Genomic DNA, 8,738 nt, shown 5'->3' with positions numbered 1-8,738 from the left:
TGTCGTTCGTCATTTGTCAATAATCGTTCGTCATATGTTAATCACCGTTCGTCATTTGTCGATCACCGTTCATCATTTGTCGTTCGTCATTTATCAAGCATCGTTCATCATTTGTCAATCATCGTTCGTCATTTGTCAATCATCGTTCATCATATATCAATCATCGTTCATCATTTGTCAATCATCATTCATCATTTATCGATCGTCGTTCATCGTTTATCAATCGCCTTTCATTGTTATCAATCATCGTTCGTCATTATCCCCCTTTTGATTAACCTTGGCTTGGTTATTCAGCATCTTAAAAAACAAAACAAAAAAAAAAAACAATTATCATACCAAAGACATGACAGATTTGCACTAAATACACAAAATGCACAATAATCCTTTTACTTTGTAGGTTATTCATTTACATAGATACCAGCAGTATTTTGGAACAACAACAACAAAACAAACAAACAAACAAAACAACAACAACAACAACAGCAACAACAACAAAAAACAAGTACAATTGATAATGGACAGATAAACACTCGTTTCAATTTGTCATGGTAACGTCTTCAAGGAACCACTCGCAAAGCAGTTTCGATTTTGATTCTGATTATCACTCCTTCGTTCCCCCCCACTCCCCACCCTCTCTTATTCTGTTTTAGTTCCTGTGTTTCTCTACTCTTTTATTCCTGCCTGTGTAACCAATGAGTTTGTAGAGCGCGCACACACATAACTACTCACCCATCCACAAATCCACCCCCCCCCCAACACACACACACACACACACACACACACACACACACACACAAACAAACAAACACATATACACATACATCCATTATGCCGAGCATATCCTAACTCTCACAAGAGAGTTAAAACATAGGTTCTTCCCAACACAGTCCCATCACCACCCTCACCCCTCCTATCTCCCCTCCTCCCCCCCCCCCCCTTTCCCCATCGGCACGCGAAGAAGGGATGATCCAATCAAGAGGCATTCTACGTCACGTCCCTTCCGGTCATATTTGCTGTTCGGAAGCGGAGAAGGAAAGCAAGGCCCGTAATTCCCTGTGAAAAAAAAAAAAAAAAAAAAAAAAAAAAATCCTCTCATGCCTGCCTTATTTCCTTGCCAGCTTCCAAACTGTGGCCGTAGGCGAAGCTTTTAAAATACGAAATCGTTAGATGGGAACTAGATTGAACTGAGAGCAAACACCTGCTTGTATTCCAGCATTGCACGTACATTTTTTTTCCAGTGAAGAACGATACTGATCATCAGGAATAGGTCTTGGAGAAGAACAAAGTGCTACTTTTTAGGGACCAATGCAGTAACAGTTATAACAGTCATGCTGTTATCGACCTCCGTATTGATTGATGGATCTCTCCATATATCTGGCTCAGTGACAGGTGTCTCAAGTTCAAATGTATGAGTGTAAAAAGTGACCAAAAGAAAAAAACAACAACAACAAAAACAACCCCCCAAAAAACAACAACAAACAAACAACAACAAAAAACCAAAAACCACCAACAACACAACAACATGTAGTTCTGACCTCCACCGCCCCCCCCCCCCCCCCCCTCTCTCTCTCTCTCGCTGGCTGTATGTGTCTATCTACCTTTCTGTCTGTCTCCCATTTACCCCCGGCCCCTCACTTCCTCATTCTTTCTCATCTCTACACCGTGCGCATTCAGTGAACATCGTGTTTGTGTTGTCTTTTGCTTTGTTTCGACCTCTCTCTCTCTCACCCAGTGGGCCTTCCTTTGCTCTGTTTTCCAGGAGATTTCACCAGCCAGGGTAAAGAATACGAGGCTTGACATGTCGGCGGAATCCACTTTCAAACGATCACCAAAGTTGCGTGCTGAAGCCAAGAAATATGACCCCGGAGTGACAAATCCTGCTCTTATCTCCCTTGTTCACCTTCACCGTGAAGAGCGGAAAAGGAGAGGAAGTGTTGTGCAATCTGAGACAATGATTCTGATTGGTGGAGAGTTCTGCGCTTCCTCGTGGCCCGAGGAATAATTTAAAAAAACAAACAAAAAACCCCCCAAAAAACAAAACGGTGTGGTGTGATGCCGCTGTTAAAAACAGACGCAAACGAACACGCACACGCGCATGCAAGCGTCCAAACATACAGTGACAGGCTGACGGACACACAACAGATGGATATAGACAGAGGAGAGAGAGAGAGACAGAGACAGAGACAGAGATAGACAGAGAAGGGGTGGAGGGAGGGGGGGGGGCGGGAGGGGGGACGAAAACGAAACGACACGAAACGGTACAAACGTAAACGAATTTCATTTAACTAAGGAGGCAAGACAAACAATTAACGTAAGATTTTCCTCGGAGTCCTCGGGCTTAACAAAAGAAGTAAAACTGAGTCGAAATAGAACATGAAAAAACGCGCAACACACAATCCGAAAACATCAAAAACAAGTTCCTTTGAACATTCCACTAACAGCTTCAGAAACAGTACCCCCCCCACACACACACACACACATGCACACACACACACATGCGCGCGCGTGCACACACACACACACACACACACACACACACACGTTCAATCACACACACACACACACACACACACACACACACACACACACACACACACACACACACACACACAGGTGGTTGGGATGTCTTAACACTGTGCAATATTTCAACACGACAGGTATTGTTTGTCTTTGTATCATGACTCAGTCGGCAGTATTTTTCAGTTGCAGCATGTGTCCTAAATATTCATTAAAAAAATCATCAAATCATTATTGAGCCTCCATCAGTTGTGGTTGAGAGCGTGTATCGTCACTGTCTTCAGTTGTTTTATTTGTAATTTTAGCATCTGAGATTCCGCTTGGAGCGGATGTAATTGAATGCGCATGGCAGGAATAAGAAAAAAAAAGAAGAAAATGGGGGAGGGGCGGGAGGGGAAGGGAGGGCATGGGGACGAGGTAGGGTGGTAAAAAGTGTTGCGACATGAACATGTGATGATTTGTCAGTCTTTCATGATATTTGCGTGTGGTGCCTCTCTCTCTCCGCTTTCTTGGTGTCCCATTACACTCATCAAACACTATCATGCATGGCGAAACCGGCAGGTACCCATTGCATATTAGATCAATTGTAAAATGCATAAAATATTGGCTCAAACTAACAAGACTGACAACATCACGATTGTGTAGACAAGCATACGAGGTGCTGCTGCTGCAAGAGGAGAAGGGCAAACAGAACTGGGTATTCCACATCAAGAAAACACTGACGGAACATGGATTCCTTCTTGTTTGGATGTGCCAAGGAGTTGGGCACAAGAGCTGCTTGTTACAAACAAAACTGACACGGAGGAATAGAAAGCAATGTTAAGCAGAAATGATTCTATTCATCTAAATCAATTTTTAAACAGAGAAGTATATTATGATTGTAACAAATAGATGGCATAAAATTTAGTTTGCGAAGATCAGATTGAGAGCAGAATGCCTAGAGAAGATGGTTTGATTCAGACGTAGCAAACTTCATGTCCAATGTGTGGCGAAAGCTCAGAAGATGAAAATCATTTCATATTTCACTGCAAAAGATACGATGAACTGCGAAAAAACCTGTAACCTTTTCAATACAGCTCCAGCGCAGAGAAACGATTTGTTCGGCGTACTGACAGAAAATGAAGATATGATACTTTCACTTGCAAAATATGTATTTGAGGCAATAAATATACGGAAAACGTCCATCATCGGTCCAAATACTCATTAATCAATTAAAAATCAGTGTGGGTTTTATGAAGAAAAAAAAACATAGATAAAAAGGAAGGGCTACATTTGGATAGCCAATCTCGAGATTGTAATTATATGATGTGTTCGTATTGATATGATTGGTTTTGATGTTCAGGCATGAAATAATATTTCATGATCTATGAGTTCTTTAGTATGTGTTTGTATTGACATGATGTGTGTCGATGTTACATTCGTAAATATTTATTATATGACTTATATGTACTTTGTTTTCTGTGTAATGTCCAAACCTTGGAGACGAACGACTGAAAAAGAAAAAGGCACATTACCCCCCAGCCACATGTACTTTAAGCCAATGACAGAGTGCCAAAGTGTCGCAAATCGCTTATTAGTTTGTTTGTTGTTTCAATTCTGTTTTCGTTTTCCTTTCTATTCCATTTCATCTATTTTGCACCATTCTGTTCTGATTAGTACCTTCTGTGTCACTGGAACTTTACAGCTTATGACATTAAACATTTCAGTGTTCAGTTCTCTCTCTCTCTCTCTCTCTCTCTCTGACGTGTCTTTCTGTCTCTGTATATCTCTGTCTCTGTCCGTTTCTGTCTCTCTCGTCATTGTCGTCATCACCAACAACTCCATCATTACCATCATCACCAACGACGACGAGGACGACAACGAGGACGGTGGTGAAGATGAATAGGAGGATGCTAATAATTCTATTCCTTTCTGTTATTTTGTACTTCAACCAGAAGATTTCTCGACATGCTGTTCAGTCGTCAAGATCGTGTCGCCATAAGTCGCCGTAACCACTACAAGATATCATCTGTGTTTTTCTTTATATCGATAATAATAATGATAATAATGATACTACTACTACTACTACTACTACTACTAATGATAATAATGATAATGATAAAAAAAATAACACTAATCATTATCAACATCAAAAGAAGAAGAAAAAGAAGAAGGTGAAGAAGAAGAAGAAGAAGAAGAAGAAGAAGAAGAAGAAGAAGAAGAAGAAGAAGAAGAAGAAGAAGAAGAAGAAGAAGAAGAAGAAGAAGAAGAAATGTCAGAAAAAATAGGAGAAAAAAAACACCTTTCATCATCATCATCAGAACAATAAGACTTCGGTTTTAAACCAATCGTATTAAAGTAAAATATGAACACATTTATTTATTTTACATTTAAAACAATTGATGATTTTCCACAGGAAACAACAACAACAAAAGAAAAAAACAAAACAAAAACAAACGTATTAAAAACATTAACATGAAAATTTCATCTCTCAGAATACCCCGCTCGCAGTGTTTTCTCTCCCCACATTATATTCCAGCCTTCAGCTTTCCCGAGAGATTCCAAGATGAGATTGCATCCTTTCACCAACTTAACCCGCCAAAGAAAAACATCTGAAAAAACAAACAAACCCAACAACAACAACAAAAACATCCCCCAAAAACAACAACAAGAAAAACAATAGAAAAAAAACAAACAAAACAAAACAAAACAAAAACAAAAACAGACACAACAAGAAAAAAAAGAAGAAAAAAAAGAAAGAACAGAAATAACAAAAACATATGCAGATGAATGAGAAGAGACGATCCAATCCTTGAACACCTCAAAATAAATGTCCCTGCCTTACCCCCACCCCACCTCACCCCCTCCCAACTACGCCTCCCACCCCTTCCACACACACACACACACACACACACACACACACACTCCAGTCTTCATGTCAATTCCAGCTGTTATTTCATTATCAGTATTTTTTTTTTTTTAAAGAAGAAAAAAAAAAGTTGAGTGGAGGTGGCGATCACTCCTATGGACATACCTGGGCCCCAGCGAATTACGTCCCTTGATACATTTCATCTCCTCTTCATGACAGCAGAACTAATATTTGTGGTGAGTTGAAAAAGGTGTGGCGAAAGGAATGTCCCTCCATTGAACAATCTTATCTCTGTGTGCTTTTGTAGGGTGGAGGTGGGGGGTGGCATGTGGGTAGGGGAGGAGAGTTGGGGGGCGGGGGGGGGAGGGAGAGGCGGGGGGGGGGGGGGGGGGGGGGTGAAGGGTGAGGAAGAAGGGGAATGGAGTGGATAGACGTTAGAAGACCGGGCTTTTTTGCATTGCGAGGGTTGGAAAAAAAAAGGTATGAAAATACTGGCCTACATGTCCACTGATATCTGAAAGGAAGCCAGATATTATCTTGTAAAACAACAACAACCCCAAAACAACAACAACAACAACAACAACAACCAAAGAAACAAAAGTTAAACAATAAAAAAAAAAGACACGAACCCCCCCACCCCCCACCCCCCGCCCCCCCGCCGAAAACCCCCCCCAAAAACAAACAATAACAACAAAAAAAACAACAACAACAAAAAAACAAAACAAAAACAAACAAAAAACAACAACAACAACAACAAAAACAACCAAAAACAAAACAAAACAAACAAACCAGTAACATAAAACATTATACTCCTTTGAATAAGGCAAAGTTCATCATTTCAATAACACTACCTTACATCATATTGAGGAGAAACAAAATTAGCCTTCGCCACCAGATCGTTTTCGTCTTGTTGTGAAAACGAAACAAAATTATTCATTTATGCATTACTCAAGACTACGGTTCTGGTCTCGTTTGAATTCGTTCGAAAACAGCACGAATTTCACAACTGTGCTTCGACGTAATATGCAACACAAACAGGCGTCTAAACTGTCAGTATGTGGGAGGCCACATGATTTGCCTCTTATGAAAATCATTATGGTAATGTTTTCCCATGAAACCATACATTTTCTTTATGTTCTTATGTAACTCCGAGTTACCGGTGTGTTTTTCTTCAAACTGAAATTTTGACCATTGGACTTTTTCTACCATGGTGTAACATTCCTGTAGTGAAAGCGAAATATTTAAATCTAACTCCTTCGTGGAGCTTCTAGCTCCTTTTTTTTTTAGCCAAAATGTCAACTTTTTCATTATAGTAAAAACCGCAATGAGAAGGAATCCAACAAAAGGTTATGTGGGAGCCTCTTAGTAAGAGTTCGTGAACCAAATGGTTAATTTCAATAATGAGTTCATACCTAACTGTTTCTTTTATAAGTTCAATAGCATGAAGAACTGATTTAGAATTAATACAAAATAGAATCTGAAATATAGTTTTCGGAAAAGATATATTGAAATTTAACGCCATAAGAATTGCTATGAGTTCAGCTGTGAAGATGGATTTATTCTGTCCCAGTTGAAAAGAGTTTTGAAAGTTAAGGTCTGGAATAACGAAAGCAGCACCAGCTCTATCATTTACAACAGAGCCGCCTGTAAAAATCTTTAGATGATAAGGTATTTCTCTCTCTCTCTCTCTCTCTCTCTCTCTCTCTCTCTCTCTCTCTCTATATATATATATATATATATATATAGAGAGAGAGAGAGAGAGGGGGGGGTCAGGGGGGGGGGGGGGGGGGGGAAAGGTTGAAATATGACAGGGATGTGTATGAATGGCTATGGAATAATGTAAACCAGTCATTTCTTTAGCGATATCAGAAATGTTTTACTCCCTCTTCTGAAAAGAAGATGCGGCGTTCCTTGTTGTTGTTGTCGCTGTTGTTTTCTTTTAGTGTGTGTGTGTGGTGTGTGTGTGTGTGTGTGTGTGTGTGTGTGTGTGTGTGTGTGTGTGTGTGTGTGTGTTTCTTTTTATCTTTAAGATATACGTTAACTGTGTTCTCAAAAAGTGCAAGCAGTTGCGTGTTTACGTGTGCGTGCCTGAGTACAATGCACATGTGCATTCACATTCAGTATTTAGCCAAAACTGATTAATTACAATACAGCCCTATTACAGTTAGAATGATGGGTTCTGCATGAAGAAAACAAAACAAAACAAAAACAAAACCGGTCCCAGACATTGAACGACTCATAAAAAAAGTCTTAAAAGCAAACTGTCAACCGTGCAATCGACTGAAAAAAAAAGAAATAAATTAAAAATAAAGCTAAATCTGTGTGTGTGTGTGTGTGTGTGTGTGTGTGTGTGTGTGTGTGTGTGTGTGTGTGTGTGTGTGTGTGTGTGTGTGTGTGCTTCAATCCGTCCGCATGTCCGAATTTTCTTCAGTCTCCAAACTCTTCCAATCCTTTCATTTTTTTTTCACCCATGAGTTCGTTTTTGCACAAAGAAAGAACATAGTTTCAACGTCATGGCATCAACATCGTTAAGAACAAAGTCGCCGAAATCGAATCGAAGATGCCATAATTTTTAGTCATTACCAAGGAATCTATTGACGTATTGGCTTATTAGTTTAAATGAAGAGCGAGCGAGCGAACGAGAGAGAGAGAGAGAGAGAGAGAGAGAGAGAGAGAGACAGAGAGACAGAGAGACAGAGAGAGACAGAGACAGAGATAGAAATAGAGACAGATAGACAGACAGAACGAGAAACAGAGAAATACGGAGGGACATTGTGACACACACACACACACACACACACACACACACACACACACACACACACACACACACACACACACAGAGCGAGAAACAGAGAAATACAGAGGGATATTGCGACACACACAAACACACACACACACACACACACACACACACACACACACACAGAATGGGAGAGAGAGAGGAGAGAAGAGAAAGAGGGAGAGAGAGGGAGAGAGAGGCAGAGAGAGAGAGAGAGAGAGAGTGAAAGAAAAAGAGAGGAGGGAGAGAGAGAAATAAGAGAGAAAAAGAGAGAATGGGAGAGAGGGAGAGATAGAGGGAGGAAGGGGAAGACAGAGAGGAGAGAGAGAGAAATATGGGAGAGAGAGAGAGAGAGAGAGAGAGAGAGAGAGAGAGAGAGAGAGAGAGAGAGAGATGTAGGGGAAAAAAGAGAGAGAGAAAGAACTCAGAACTCAAAAACGTTTTCATTCAAAGATTAAGATTTTAGGTATAGCCTATTCTTCCAATCTGTCCTTACTAATCTATATCTATTGGAGACAGAACACACATAAATGAAGGGAAAAAAGGTATTCATGCAGGACACACATAATGAAGAAAACAACTCCTTCCGCC

Source organism: Babylonia areolata, chromosome 11, assembly GCF_041734735.1.
Source record: "Babylonia areolata isolate BAREFJ2019XMU chromosome 11, ASM4173473v1, whole genome shotgun sequence".
Classification (NCBI taxonomy): domain Eukaryota; kingdom Metazoa; phylum Mollusca; class Gastropoda; order Neogastropoda; family Buccinidae; genus Babylonia; species Babylonia areolata.
The sequence above is the reverse complement of the archived record's forward strand: the minus strand, read 5'-3'. Positions refer to the sequence as shown.